Source organism: Diuraphis noxia, unplaced genomic scaffold, assembly GCF_037042655.1.
Source record: "Diuraphis noxia isolate RWA-SAM2 unplaced genomic scaffold, SU_Dnox_SAM2 contig0004, whole genome shotgun sequence".
Lineage (NCBI taxonomy): Eukaryota > Metazoa > Arthropoda > Insecta > Hemiptera > Aphididae > Diuraphis > Diuraphis noxia.
Window position 1 is genome coordinate 67,576,909 of NW_028301714.1, and position 16,056 is coordinate 67,592,964.

The 16,056-nt window shown below is 28.2% G+C and overlaps 2 non-coding genes and 1 pseudogene across 2 annotated transcripts; all 3 read left to right on the forward strand.

Moving 5' to 3' along the window:
• The first annotated feature begins 9,051 nt into the window (after nt 1-9,051).
• Nucleotides 9,052-9,170, forward strand: LOC149056394 (5S ribosomal RNA). Its single transcript, XR_016191810.1, has one exon. It is a non-coding gene; the product is annotated as a 5S ribosomal RNA (ribosomal RNA).
• Nucleotides 9,171-10,282: 1,112 nt separating this feature from the next.
• LOC149056395 (5S ribosomal RNA) lies at nt 10,283-10,396 on the forward strand (annotated as a pseudogene).
• A 686-nt stretch (nt 10,397-11,082) lies between these two features.
• LOC149056396 (5S ribosomal RNA) lies at nt 11,083-11,201 on the forward strand. Its single transcript, XR_016191811.1, has one exon. It is a non-coding gene; the product is annotated as a 5S ribosomal RNA (ribosomal RNA).
• Nucleotides 11,202-16,056: the final 4,855 nt, after the last annotated feature.

Below are 16,056 nucleotides of genomic sequence, written 5' to 3' on the forward strand. Positions count from 1 at the left end.
TATACAATTGGACAATGAATTATAATATTCCTAATTTTTTCACACACACCAATCATAAAATAGATAAACAAATAAGCTAAATAGCCAATAGGTATAATAATATACATATATAATTGCATGTGCCTAAAAACTTATAAGTTAACAGTACTCTTAAGTCGTTTACCGATATTACCTATATTACCTAAAGTATAACTTTTTATTTTGTTAGTCATATTGTTTAAAATATATCGGCATTCAGCATAAATGCTCTGAAAAGTTTGATTGTTTGATAACAACAATTTAAAGTTTGATAATAGTATAGCTTAAAAATTTTAATACTAATGTAAATATTAATATATCTTACACGTTAGTATATAGTTGCTATTTGGTACACACATGACACATGACACATATAATATTAGGTACCTGATAACAGTAATAACTAACTGATATAAATACTCAAACTTTTTATTTTCTTGAAAAAACGGTTGAGACAACATTACTGATTAGTGATTGGGAATGTGTGATCTGTGCAGGGACGGATTGGCCCACCGGGAATTTTCCAATTTCCAGGCCGCTGTCTACATTTATAATTCAATATTATTAACTATAATCTTGTAATATAATTATCTCGTCAGGAGATTCAAAAATAAAAATAAACTCTTCTTTTAGTGCCGGTTCTTTTGGTTATAGCAGTAATAAATAAAAATAAGTAGGTATTAACTTATAGGACTATATATGCGTATATGCCACCAGTCCCTAAAGTATTCAAATTTTCGTACTACACACATAGTTCCAAATCAGTCAAATCTAAATTATACATAGTACGTATCAAAATAATAATATGTATTTACAAAACATTTTTTTTGTATAAAACTCATTTTAAGGCTTCTAACACATTTTTACAATAGCAGGTGAAAAATAAAATAAAAATATAGTCACAATTTTTATTTACGAGCTTTCAAATTTTGAATTTTGACAACATACGTAAAAATCATGAAAATTCGTAAATTATTTTATGCTAGAAATTCATAAAAAAATTTCCTTTTATATCTAAGATTTGAAAATTTAATATAAGGCTCCTAACATATTTTTACAATAGCAGGTGAAAAATAAAAGAAATATATTGGCACAATTTTTTTTTGCAAGCGTTCAAAGTTTGAATTTTGACAACATAAGTAAAAATCACGAAAATTCACAAATTATTTTAAACTAGAAATTCATAAAAAATTTTCTTTTTAAATCTAAGATTTGAAAATTTTTAATAATCTATAATATATCCTAGACAGATAAACTGTCTTCGTTCAGAATCGTTTTTCGTATACAATGATATAATAATATCATTGGATTCAAATTTAATTCCATCCATTACAGTAACCCACTTGTAACCTAGCTACTATACAGCAGAGCGACATCCACGACTTACCCGCTTTTTTAAATATAAAATTATTTTTTTTAGGTCATTGTATACGAAAAACGATTCTGAGCGAAGACAGTTTATCTGTCTAGAATATATTATAGTTTAAATTAAAATTTTCAAATCTTAGATTTAAAAAGAAAATTTTTTATGAATTTCTAGCATAAAATAATCTGCATGGTGGATAGAATATACTTATATAAACATTCGGTGAAAATTTCATGTATGGTCATTTGTTTTAAATTTACATCAAAAACCAAAATCGATTTTGTGGAAAACTGATTGTGCGTAAAATTTCCCGTTTTCCCTTAATTTTTAATTTGTTTATCCCGATTATGTAGAAAAAAATACTTTTATTTTTGACAACCAAAGTACCAACTAGATTCACTTTCTGATCGAACGAGGTATTGAAGTCAAAAATCGAAGCACTTTTACTGCCCCAAAACGTGATGACAGACACAAAAAAAAAACAATAAAAAAAAAACATACACATCATGGTAAAATCAAAGTAGAGAGCTAATTTGAATTTTAAAATATTGTTTTATAATAAATTACTAATGCCGGGTTGCATGAACGTCCGCTAAACGTTTAACGCCCTAACGAATGATTACAATTTTATTGATCCGTTAAACAATCTTTAAACGTTCAATAATTTTATTGGGCCGTTAAAATATAGGATATCAGCTCATCAAACTAATGGGCCGATTTCGACTCTTTAAATTTTAATGATTCGATAATTCTTCAGTTATTACGTAGTAGTCACTGTGCCCTGTATATAGTTAGTAGAAGGCACTCGCTATCATTTTACCTTTATATTATACCTTTAAAAATAAAAAGTCAAGTTCCGATACAAGTTTGTCAATTTCCGATGATGAATTTGTTCTGGATATTTTATATTATTTACCTAGACCAAGGTTATTTAGAGATCGATCAAATCCTTTGGAGGAATTTGACGACATTGATTTCAAGTGTCGCTTTAGGCAAGTTATTTTAAAAACGTATTAAGTATAGGTACTTACTACCTGTATCTATATAATATACAGTGTTGGGTAAATTACTTTTAAAAAGTAATGGAATTACGTTACTCGTTACTTCACATATTTTTATTTAAATTACATTTGCGTTATCTAAAATTATTTTTATCACGTTACGTTACTTTTTCATAAATAAAGTAGTGCGCGGTAGAGCGTTACAAATAACGTTACTTTTTTTTATCTCTGATAACAGTTATCATTTTTTTTGAACCATATTCAATTCATAATGTGATATATTTACAATATATTTTAGACCTACTGGCTACTACCTAGTGATACCTAGTGACCTAGTGTACAACATTTAAAATAATATGTAAATGTACAATCATCATTCATCTCACCTATTAATTATTATTTATTATACGGCTATAATAATTAGAAATTAGTAAAGTAATTAATTAGTAACTAATTAATTAGTAAAGTAGGTACCTACTCCCTACCTAGTTAAATTTAATTATATACATTTAAACTCAAACTACACATGTCTCTAATACTAAATACAACTATATGGCAAGTTATTTTCTAATAAACAAGTGAAACTAAATAAATCATAATACCCAATTTTATTAATACAACAATAAAAATCATCAGTCTCATCTTGTTTGCGCTTGCCAAAAGTTTTTTCACTTTTTAGTTGCTCTTCAAGTTCCTTAAGTTTTGAATCATGCTTTAACTATACAATTTAGAAGATAAAATATTAATTATATTATTAGAAAATTATAATTTAGGTAAGGTTGGTATGCATTAAAAAACTGTGTACACTTTTTAGTAATATTTTTGTCAAATGATCTAAAATATCCGAAAACAAGTACTTACCTAAACTTAGCCACTAGCCACTAGGTAGTACTTAGATAAAACAATATTCAGTATTTTACGACCCCTTGGTATACCCCTATATTCTTTAATAATTATGAATTCTACTTACTGTTATGTGTTTTTTTAAATTTGAACTACTTCTTATGGCAGTAGAATATGTTTTGGATTTGATACATAATTTGCATTTCACGAAAAAGTTTTTACTATCCGTAGATGTAACTTCAAAATATTTATTATATGTTGGCCATGGTAGTTCAGTGATATTTGCTACACTTGCTGATACTTCAGTCTCAATCATTTCACTCATTGTTTTAATTTAGAGTTAATATAATTAAACTCAAACTAATATGTTATAATAACTATTCACTAGACACTAGAATATTATTTTATAAACGATGTAGTAAGTAATAAGGTATCTAGTCAACTGTTGAACTGTTACTATTATCTATTTACTAGAACTTTTGGGTCGTGCGAGGTCCGACGATAATAATTTGGCGTATACTTGGGAGATGCAGGTAGTTAATTGTTAAATTACAAAATCAGTCCTTAACGACTGGAACTAATAAGTAATGGTAAATACTAAATACCCACTTATACCTATGGTATTCGTAAATCGTATTAATATAATAAGTATAATATTTATACTATATGTCTATTTATATAGTATTAATTGGAAATGGTCACTGCAGTCTGGTAAGGTATTAACATCGAGGTAGCCGGTAGGTAGGTATATAAGTCATAAGTCGTAAATCATAATTCGTTTTAATTAAATTTTATTTTTAAACCGAACTCTTTTCTTTCTGATAATGAAAGTAATAACATTAATTCCTGGAATGTTTAATAATATTGTTAACTATTATCAGAATCAAAAGTAAATAAAATTGATTTTTAATTTTTCTGGAATATCTTATTAGCTTATTTTTGTATTACATTCAAAACTATTATTTTAATAAGTAACGTGGAAAATAACGCATTAGTGCGTTACTTCATAGAAATTACTTTTAAAAAGTAATTGCGTTACAATTGCGTTATTGTAAGTAAAATGTAATGAAATTACTGCTGCGTTACTGAAAAAGTAATTGCGTTACAGTAATTTGTAATTTGCGTTACGTTACTACCCAACACTGATAATATAACGTATGAATATATATATATTTATATATATATAGTACTTAAATTGTTCCTACTACCTATACAAATTAACAGCTGTTGACATGTTCTCCAAACATGTTATCACTTTTTCTGTGATAAGCTTAAAATTCTACACAAACTTTGATATCATCATTAATACAAATATATTTTTATTGTACCGTTTGTGCAACCCAAACGCCCCTGTAAAAATATTTAACGGTTCCATAAAATTATTCATTAAATAATTTTAAAGTTCGGTTTCATGCACCCCGGCATAAGAATTTTAGTAAGTTTATAATATATTGGCCAATACAAATGGGCCTCTGTGTACCGTATTTATACTTTGCCGGGCCGAATTTTGATCCCAATCCGTCCTTGGATCTGTGCCTGCTCCACTATTCGAGGTTATTGCGAAATGCGAATAGATACACCGAAGAGGAAATCGATTTCATTGTAATTTGGACTATCATCTATTGTACATTATTATAATATAATAATATGATATGTATACAATATACTAATGTATAAACGTAGTATAGATGCATAGTGTAGTTCAATGTTCAATGCTGTTTTTTGTTTGATGTTGACCTTAGAATAAGTTTCAAGTCTTGTCTATCAATTGAACAAATTACAAATTTTTATCCTGTGTAAATAAGCGCCTAACGATTATTACCTTTAAGTTGTATTTAATATACCAGCTGAACCCGTACACTTCGTAGTCCGTTAAAAACCTTTATGATTATGCTATAGCAGTATATTTTTATACATAATATAACATATAACATATTATAACATATAGGTAGATAACGATTAAAATATAATATACTATAAGTAATGATCTTACAACGATTTTCAATTTAATTTATCATTATGTTATTTTATTCGTTCTATCGCGAGAAAAGTCTGACAATTCAAGGATTCAATCTTCTATCTATATTATATGTAAAAAACTAAAAATGAATCTATGTCTGTCCGTCCTTAATGCATTCCCAAAACGGCTGGACAGATTGCGACGAAATTTAGTGCAGAGGACAAATTTGGATTGATGTTTCGAAGAACAATGATGGGCACGCCAAATTTAAATGTAAGAACGTGCGGTGGCCTACTTGGCAAATAAAGTGAATTTAAGAATTCATTTGGATATTCGACAACTTCGTCTTGATCATTGGCGCAACTACAGGGGGGTGCTTTGGGTCTTAAGCACTCCCCAAGTTAAAATTAGCACCCTAAAAAAATGTTTAAAAATTTAGGCCCCATTGAGTTATAAAAAAACCTAGAGCTTAAGCACCACCTTATTCAAATGTCTAGTGGCGCCGATGGTCTTGATTCATTACCGGCCGATGGTACGTCGTCGTGTCGCCCGGAATTTCGTTTAGAATGGTTATAATGATTGTATTTACATTATAGTTTTTGGCTGCCAATATAGCCTGTGCTATTGTCGATTTCTGTAATTTTGTGGTAGATTTGGAAAAACTAATATGCCAATTTACTCATTGGTAGTTGCTGTTATTTTACAGAAATTTGTTGGCAATGTGATGAATTGTGTGGTTAATTCATCGTTGGCTAGTTTCCCATTCCCAGCAAATATTTTGCAAAACCATCGGTTGATGCATCATTTTGTAGATGCACACGCATATTTGTTTCATATTCCATATCGGTGTCCAATCTTGCATCTCGTTGTTCAGTTGTTTCAGATGAACGGAATCGAGCTTGACGTTCTCTCTGGCTGTTCCCAATCTTGCATCTCTTTGCTCGATTTCTTCTGAAGCTCGTATTGCCATTTTCTTTTGTGCTTGATGAGGCGTAGAACTACAGATCGAGATTTTTTTGGGAGGCATAACTGCATAGAAATGGCGTTATTATAACAAAAACAAAACACCAAATATCAATAAAAACTTTTAATGTCATAGACATTAGACATATGTGCCATAGAAACAAATAACAACAAATTAAGATTTTTATATACTCGGGGTTAATTAGGTACAAATGTACAATAAACTTATATCTATCAGTACATCCGACGTAGTAAAATTAAAAATATTCAAGTAATTTTGTAACTGAAAAAACAATTTGGGTATACACACATAATTTTTACGTAAAAATTACAATTTTATTAATCATAACTGCTTTACAGCAGTAATAACAAATATATAAAATTATTGTTCATTCAATAGCCAATAAATAATTTTCACGTGGTGAACCGGTTTGTGTGGTACATTTGATTTGGGACTTGGGATATACATTTAAGGAATTACTATTCACTGTGGTATACCTAGTGATATGAGCATACCGCATGCCAAAAAGACTAGAATAAAAATTAAATTAAATAAAAAAGTCATTAAATTATAATTATTTATTACCTGCATGGGCATAGGAGTGCATAGACTTTGACTGCAGAGGGGGGGCCCTTAAAATTTTTTCAAAGATTCTTGTACTAATGAATACTAGTAGGTATAATTAAATATTTAATTGTTAATTTTATAAAGTAGGTATTTATTTAATTCAAGAGGTATACAAATATAAAAATTAATACAAATAAAATATAAAGGTATTATAAAATACATAATAAAAATAAAAATAAATAATAATAATAATTTGAAACTGAAACAGCATAGTTTTAGCATTTATTAAAGAAAAAGCCTGAGGCCACTGGGGGGACCGCCCCCCCCCCGTGCGCACGCCTATGTGCATGGGTATATAAATATTTTAATAGGTTGGTAATACTATAATACATTATTATCGATTACATACATTGTACATAGGTGTAATATTCATTATTCACTATTTTCAGGTAGGTATTCTATACTTTCGAACAATATAATATGGTATTACTTTAAACTTTTAATATATCGATCGAAAAATGAATTGCAAATTGCAAAATGAATAAATAATGTACCACGTCGATGATCGACACACAGTTTTAAGTATTTTACTAATAATTTAAATAACTCAAAATCTAAAGCAGATTTGACTAAAATTTAAAATTATAATTTATAATATAAATGTTGACATGTCAAGTAAAGAATACAGTTATTTTTTTTTTTTTAATGATTATTAAGAGTTATACGTTATACTCATATTTTTCGGTTCTGATATAAATATAAGTAAAATATAAATGAGACATAACCAACAAATATTATGATGACATCCTGACACTGAATTATTTTTATAAAACTATTTTAAATATCAAATAACAAAATCGCAAACTGTACAAAAGAAATTCATTAAAAAATATATATAATAATAACTGTAGTCTGTGATACCGAATAATGCTATAATGAACCATATACTGATATATCTACTTTTTTTCGCATTATTGAATTTTTTGTTTTTGTATAAATCAAATACGAATGTCACATGCTCGATTTTGATAATAAATGTACCACGTAGGTACCTACCAACTTATTGTTTATCATAAATTCATAAGTTTTAAGCATTAGGCAAATAAAATATTGTTTGGGCTTGGGTAGTGCCGTAGTGGCCAGTGGGTTTGTCTGATATACAACTTGTAAAATGTAGATTTACTCACTACGAAGAACGAAGAACTAAGCAATGTGGAATTTATTTACATTAAAGTAAATTCACAAAGTCGATTTCAATAAGGTTTTATGATTTTAGAACATTAACGACCATTACTAGTTTTTTCACAGTGCATGAATAGTAGATGTTTTGAATATATTTAAATCATTTTATAAATCTCTCGGCTCCAGTCATTTAAAAACGTTCATACTATATCATGTACAACCGTAAAATGAGTAGAAGAGTAGGCAGAAAAAAACACAGAATCAAACTCCAAGTGAAGCGTCCAAAATATTTCCTGTTACCTTTAAAATTGAATAAGTAATAGGTATATTATTATAATACATTAACACAGGCTACAGCGTTATGAATTCACCGGGAGGACACGGTGAAAGGTCAGAATGGAAAGAATAATGGCGACAAAATCAGATTTGGTAAATTGAGTCCTAAATTATTATTTTTAGGTGAATTGAGTCCGACCAAAAAAAAGTAATAGGTTAACTGAGTCCCTTGTAAAAAAAATTAAAGAAGTAAACCGAGTCCCTTATAAAATATTTATTCTGGTAAATTAATAATTTTTATAATAATTTATTAGTACGTACCTTCGACAGATTTTCGTTTGAGACCATTGCTAATTTTTTGTCGATTCAAAGTTTTTTCATCCAGTCTATTGTGTTTGTGATCTTCAAAACTACCAATAACCTAATTTGTCTAAATAAAATACGAGGGACTCAATTTACCGGTTTCATTTCTTCACGAGGGACTCGATTCATCGCATTAATTATTTTACAAGGGACTCATTTCACCGCTTTTGAAAGACGGTAATTTATTTTGAGACTCAATTAACCTACGCCCGACAAAATTCATATTGTTTTATTATAGACTCTAAATATAGATGGCCGATATAGGATTATATCCCTTGAAAATAGTTACTTAGATACCAGCACAGAACAATTAGCTTGGTATATCTCATTATTAACTACATTTCTATAATGCGTATTCAGCATAATTTGACCAAAATTCATTTGTAACTTTCTCAGTTGTAAATTTGTAACTGGGATCACTGTAATCAGTGTATTCAATAGTATGTAAACATGTGAATTTCTTTGTATATAACAATTCAGCTTATATATTTGTATTTTCCACATGCCATCCGCCAACGACCATACCACGTTGAATACACCAGTTCTCGTCCGATCACTGAAGTTAAGCAACGTCGGGCGTAGTTAGTACTTGGATGGGTGACCGCTTGGGAACACTACGTGCCGTTGGCATTTTTTTAATTTTTTTTTTAACATTTTATTTATTTTGCATTTTTAACTTTTAGAACTATTCACTGTTATCATATTCAAATTGTTTTGCCGCAAAGAATTTATTTTTGAAGTACTTCCTAAAAAAATTAACTAAATTTATTTTGTTGTCAAGTTCCTGTTTTTCCATTTTTTTTTTTCTAAATTGTTTACTAATTTATTTTATTATTTACAAATCAATGATATTTTCAAAATTATTTTGTCTAATATTAATATTAAATATACCGTATATAACTAATGGCCAGTATTAAAATACATTTATAAATATGCATATAAATACATCTGTAATCACAATACTTATATATATATACATGTAAATATCTTTAAATATACTTGGTACTTGGTAGGTAATTATATTAATAATATACAACCTTTTTGCAATAAATAAAGACTTAATGAAATACCGTGTAACGAGTGTAAGTGCTAAGTACTAATTAAAATAATAAATTAATATTGAAAATAAAATGTTCATGCAATGCGGGAATAGTGACATTAAATTTAAAATCCAGTGGCTTACGCAGTATTTTTCAAGTACTTTTTCAGTATTCTTCGGTTTGGGGGGGGGGAGGGCTTGGAAATAAAAATCACTCAGTTATCTCAATATGTATAAGGTTTGAAAAATAAAGTAGATAGGTACTTTCTTTATTCTTCTTTTCTTAATCATATGTACCTAGTAGTTGTATATTGTATATAATATATTCATAGATTTTGGTTGTAATAATTAGGTAAACGCAAAATTTAAATAATAGAGACTATAAGACTATATGAAATCATGAAAAAAACAAATAATATTATCAATGGGTAAGGTTTTCAGCACATTAACTCCCCTTTGCGTACGCCACTGTTAAAAATTATAATAAAAAAAAGCATAAAAGATAGATGTTTGATATCTCATTATTTGTCACACATTTATTATTATTCAGCATAATTTGATTAATACAAGTTAAAATTCAGTTATAACATAAATTTATTTAGTTGTGACTTGGATTACTGCAAGTCTGTAATATAAAAAAATGTGAATATTATTTTTCCTATATCTGATCAGTTTAAATAATTTTATATTCTCCTCGACCATCGCCAACGACCACGTTGAATACACCAGTTCTCGTCCGATCACTGAAGTTAAGCGACGTCGGGCGTAGTTAGTACTTGGATGGGTGACCGCTTGGGAACACTACGTGCCGTTGGCATTTTTTTGCTGTTTTTTCTACTAATAAACAATTATTCATTTTTTACTTTTAGAACTTTTTCCCATTATTTTTTAATTCAATTTATTATTCCTTCAAAATTCATTTTTGAAGTACCTACTATAAAATCTACTAAATTTATTTTGTAGAAAACTTGTTGAAAAAATCTTGTTTTTCCAATTTAATTTTTATTTTTTGCCTCTCTGGATTGTTTACTAATTTATTATATCACTTACTAACAGTGATATTTTCAACTACAATTATTTTATCAAATATTTATTTTAAGCCCACTGTATATTACTAATTGTCTTTTATTAAAATCATTTTTTTCGACAAAAATGATTTTAACCCGTATAGTATAAATATTTAACATTTAAAAAATATTAAATTAATTTTATTTATGTATATTATTATAATTTATAATGAATAATGATATATGATATCCTAACATCATGAAGACGAAATACAAATTATAGATGGCCTATTTATATGTGGCTATGTTAGGTACCGTCCAAATATCTCATTATTCATTACACATTAATAATGAGTAATTCAGCATACATTAATAATTATAAGCTGAAATGCAATTAAAAATTAGATTTCATGCAAATCGGCAATATGGAAAAATGTGAACGATATTTTTTCTATAACTAGTTAGTTTAAATATTTTTATATTTTCCTCACCCTTCGCCAACGACCATACCACGTTGAATACACCAGTTCTCGTCCGATCACTGAAGTTAAGCAACGTCGGGCGTAGTTAGTACTTGGATGGGTGACCGCTTGGGAACACTACGTGCCGTTGGCATTTTTTTGCTGTTTTTTATAACATTTTATTTATTTTGCATTTTTAACTTTTAGAACTGTTCACTGTTATCGAATTCAATTTGTTATGCCACAAATAATTAATTTTTGAATTACCTACTGTAAACATGTACGCACGCTGGATGAAATTCCACCCGGGGCAAGATCGAAATTCAAAAGCTAAATCAAAAAGATTATTTTCAATTTTAATATACTTTTATAATGTCTTCATTCTAAAATAACACAATCTACATAGAAACTCACATTAATAAGAACTTCGTGAATGGATCTCAATAAAATTATGTCATAATTAATATGCGTGGTATTAAACAAATTATAGTATTAAAAAAATTCCCAGCAGGGCCAATGGCCCCTTCGTCCTCCCTGCGGACACTGTTGACTATAAAATAAACTAAATTTACTTCATCGAAAAATTCTTGTCGATTCCCACCAGAAAAGATTTTGAAATCAAAAATCGATGCATTATTTCGACTACTCATCGTGTACACAGACACAAACGATGAAAAAAACACACTACCCACTCATTGTAAAATCAATATTCAAAACATTCATTAATCCTTCTGTAATTAATTTTATCCCTATCATTGCTGAAACAGTGAAACATATTGTCAGCAATTATGACAATTGACAACATATATAGTATTACAAATATTAGTAATTTACTCTTAAACTAATTCATATAAGTGATAATAAATTATACTGTTCTATGATATAACATATATTCAATAACTTGAATAACTACAAACAAAGTTGTTATTGTTTTAAAAAGTAATATACCTACTAATGTAGTTATATAAATGTTATATTAAACCCCATTGCCTCATTGGTTATCGCCAGTGCGCAAAGCTACCTGAGACACTATACGAGATGCTATCACCCACTCCCGAGACGACCAAAAAACTCCTCAATTTCGTCAACTCAACAGAACTGCGTCAACTGATTTGAATATTCTAACTTAAAATGTAAATCTGTAAATATAGGTAATAAGTAGAAATTTAGCAAGTATATGTAAGAAATTAATGTAAATTAAATAAGTAACGTCGGGCGTCGGCTAATAACCGCATGCAGTTGATGCCTTAAACAATTAATAAAAATAAAAAATGTTATATAGCATATATTATCTATATAATATGCAAATGTGACAAAGACTAGAGACACTAAGTTGACGAACTAAATTATATAGCCTTGAGTATTCATTAATATCTGTATACTATGTATTTATTAATAATGATGTGTACCCAATGCATATCACATTTCAAAGAACTATAGATTGACATTTTAATATTTTATAATGTTATCGATTTCAGTTGTTATGACTTATACTCTTATGTCATCATGTCGATGCACATTTCAATACGAAAAAGTTTATCTCATCATTTGAATTGTAATTGTTGTAAATATAATATACTAGGTACTGAGATACCTACTAAGAACGCCAAATTTCCCAGTACCGTTATGTACATTTGCATGACCATTGTCTCAATAATATAAAATAAACAATTATTCTTGACCAATTTTTTTTCTATACATCATAATAATCTTAAAAGTTATTATACTATATTATCAGTGTCTGTAAAAAATGATTATAATTCAAAAGACGTTTTCAAGGACATGGACGTCTTATAGTATATTATATAAAGCAGCTATGTAAATTTGGCTTCTTTGTCTTTCTTATCCACATCACACGTTCGAACATAATAAATAATAATACGGAAATAGGCATAATAAATAGATTTCTTTGACATCAACAATAAATAATGATTGATAATATATCGGGCATGAAATGCTGCGGAATAGTTTCATCATAACTTGAAACCTAAACATATAGAATATAGATTCACCTTAAATCGTAAATAATCGTATCGAAGTTCAAAATGTTATTTGATAAAAATTATTATAGTTACTACTACCTAATTGGTAATAACTATTAAGTACTAATTGGTATAACTTGTAATAATACACGAAAAAAAGAGCTCCAAGGCTCCAATCTTTTATAACTTTTTAAAAAATAACCTAAACATATAAATAATAAAGGATAATGGTATAAGTAAATTTCGACATTAAATATAGATTCCTTTTTTAAGAAAAAATCTCGATTTTTTATCAACCATACTACTACCAATTTACTTACAGATATGCACCTATATATATAACACAAAAATGCTGCGATCGCTCACTGATCGCTATTTTTCAAAAATGATATTACGATTACGTACGAACCTGAAATTTGGAATAGTAGTTCTTCTAGGCTGTAATTCTCTAGATGTGCAATTAGAAAAGATTTTCCTAAATATTTGCATTTTAAACACCATTAATATACTGTAAAATATGCAGAATATTAAATAACGAATTAAAAAAGTTTGAATCATATTACATTTTTAACGAACGACGAAGTGCACGGAGTCAGCTAGTACACTTATATTTGTAAGTAAAATAAAAAATGTGAATACCTGTGTGAATTGGTAATTAACGAAACTTAATTATAAAATAGCAATTAACAGAGTTTTCTGTTCAGTTATTCTACATAGACACAATAGACATGGTCATGATAAATCAAATTAACCAAAAAGTTAATTGCAATAACTAAGATAATTTACTAATTTGTTAAAACTATATTTTAGTAGTTTCCTTATGAAATAGTTTGTTCAAAAATGTATTCCTAAATATTAACATATTAAGTTTATTGATGTTGTCAAAAATTAATATAATCAGTTTTTTTAAGTAATGATTAATGTGTTAATAGTGTTAATAACTACCTAATCTAACCTAATTTATTAATACATCCTAAGATATTTCTCTGAGTACCTATATCGTGTATGAATTACAAAGTATATACTTAAGACCGAATATCAATAATTCCATTTTAAGATTATAGTAAGACAGTAGAAATAGTAGAATACTTCTATAATACAAGAAAGTATAGGGTAATCTGAGTTTCGAATTAATGTGTAGGTCATAAGTTTACACAAACTTTTTTTGGGAGGTGATTAGAGTTTTAATTTCTATAATTTTTTGATCATGAAATATTTTTTTAGTATTATATAAAATAATGGTATATTGTATTATACAATCTATAATAAGAAGGTTATCTTTTTTGATAGGGTGAAATAAATTATTAAAACCTATAAGTTTTAAAAATCTGCTTCCTAATAACCTTTGAAAGTTATTAAATGCTTATTGCTTCAATAAGCATTTCGATGTTACAATTTTATAAATTATATGTGATAAGTTGATAACTTATTATTTGCTTGTTTTTGTGATCTAAATTATATATAATTGACAATATATTTTTTTTAGTTGTATATATATCCCATTATAATTAATTATACCTAACATTTAGAAATTGATAAACATTTATTGGGTACCAGCTGTTGTATTATTATGTAACAAAATTTTAGAAATCGTGATAAGATATAATATGTTATTAAATAACAATGATGTTATTTTATCATGGTAAAATTGACGCAGCTAAATGAAAAAAAATATATTTCACCAATAATCACCATTTCATAAAGCTGATATGCATTAAAGCATATCATCAGATAATCGATAATCTATAAGACTATAAGTCTAGCTATAATACTTATAATTTTTTTATGAATTACATTAAGTGAAGTACAATGTCATATTATAAAAATGTTTTTTTTTTTTCATACATATAACCAAATAGTTATTTCATATTTTTTATTAGAGTTGTTAAATACCTACTTTTTATTTTTCGTAAGTCTTTATGTTTAGATATAACATAATATTACTGAATATTCGAATAGTAAATATTTAAAAAAATTTATATTTTATTATGACTACCTATGTCGTTTGTATAGAATTGTAGACGTATAATATAGCAAATATATTAGTAAACTATATATGGTAATGTGGTAGCCTACTAGGTATTAGTAAATATCATATCCACTATTCGTGTCCAATACAATACCTACTAACTAATTCGTGTTAGTATAGTTACAGTCGCATAGCTCATACCTACACAATACATCATTGTATATAAAACAAATGATCATGTTACAATAAACGCATCAACTTAAAATTAAGTACATACCTACCTAATAGGCAATGAGTTATGTGTATTATGTTAAGTGTTACATCGTTTAAAATTAAAACTACCAATAATTCAACATATTAAGTTGAATATAGTTAACTGTATTTGCGATTTGGGACCGTCCGAGGATAGGATGTGGTTTTTATTAAAATATTATCCTCTGCAAACGGTTACACGTGTTAAAGTTTTGTATTTCATTTAGAGGTGGAATTTTAGAGGACTCGAGAGGTGAGTAAAGGGGCCTTTGCTTCAAATAATTCCTGTCAACGATGAACTCAATTCTTCTGGCTCTCCCTATGATGGTGCTGGTGCTACATAGTATAGATTTCAAGCGATGCACTTGGGTTAAAGTCGTATATTATTACATTGTACACACTACATATAGCACAAACAGGCGGTCACTGCAGTTGAATATAGGTGGGTGGGCGGGTGTTAATGGGTTATAAGTTGGTCGTGTAAAAATACGTTGTGATTGTAGTATATACAGCCGAGACAAGTAGGTGAACGCGAAAACGGACGTTTCTAAATTTTTCGGATTGGCCCAGATCGGATGAGGGACGGGACACAAGCAGACCTCTGACCTGCACTGTGTGTACGCGCGCGCATCATCGATTGCATATTTGCATTTGCATCCTACAAATATAATATACGAAAACAGAAATAGAAGCATAGATTATTTTCGTATATATACTTACCTATATGTTCAGGTTATTTGTAAGATTTTGGACTACACACTTAATTTCACTGCTTTAAATGGAAATTGTATTCTCGTTAGTTCGTT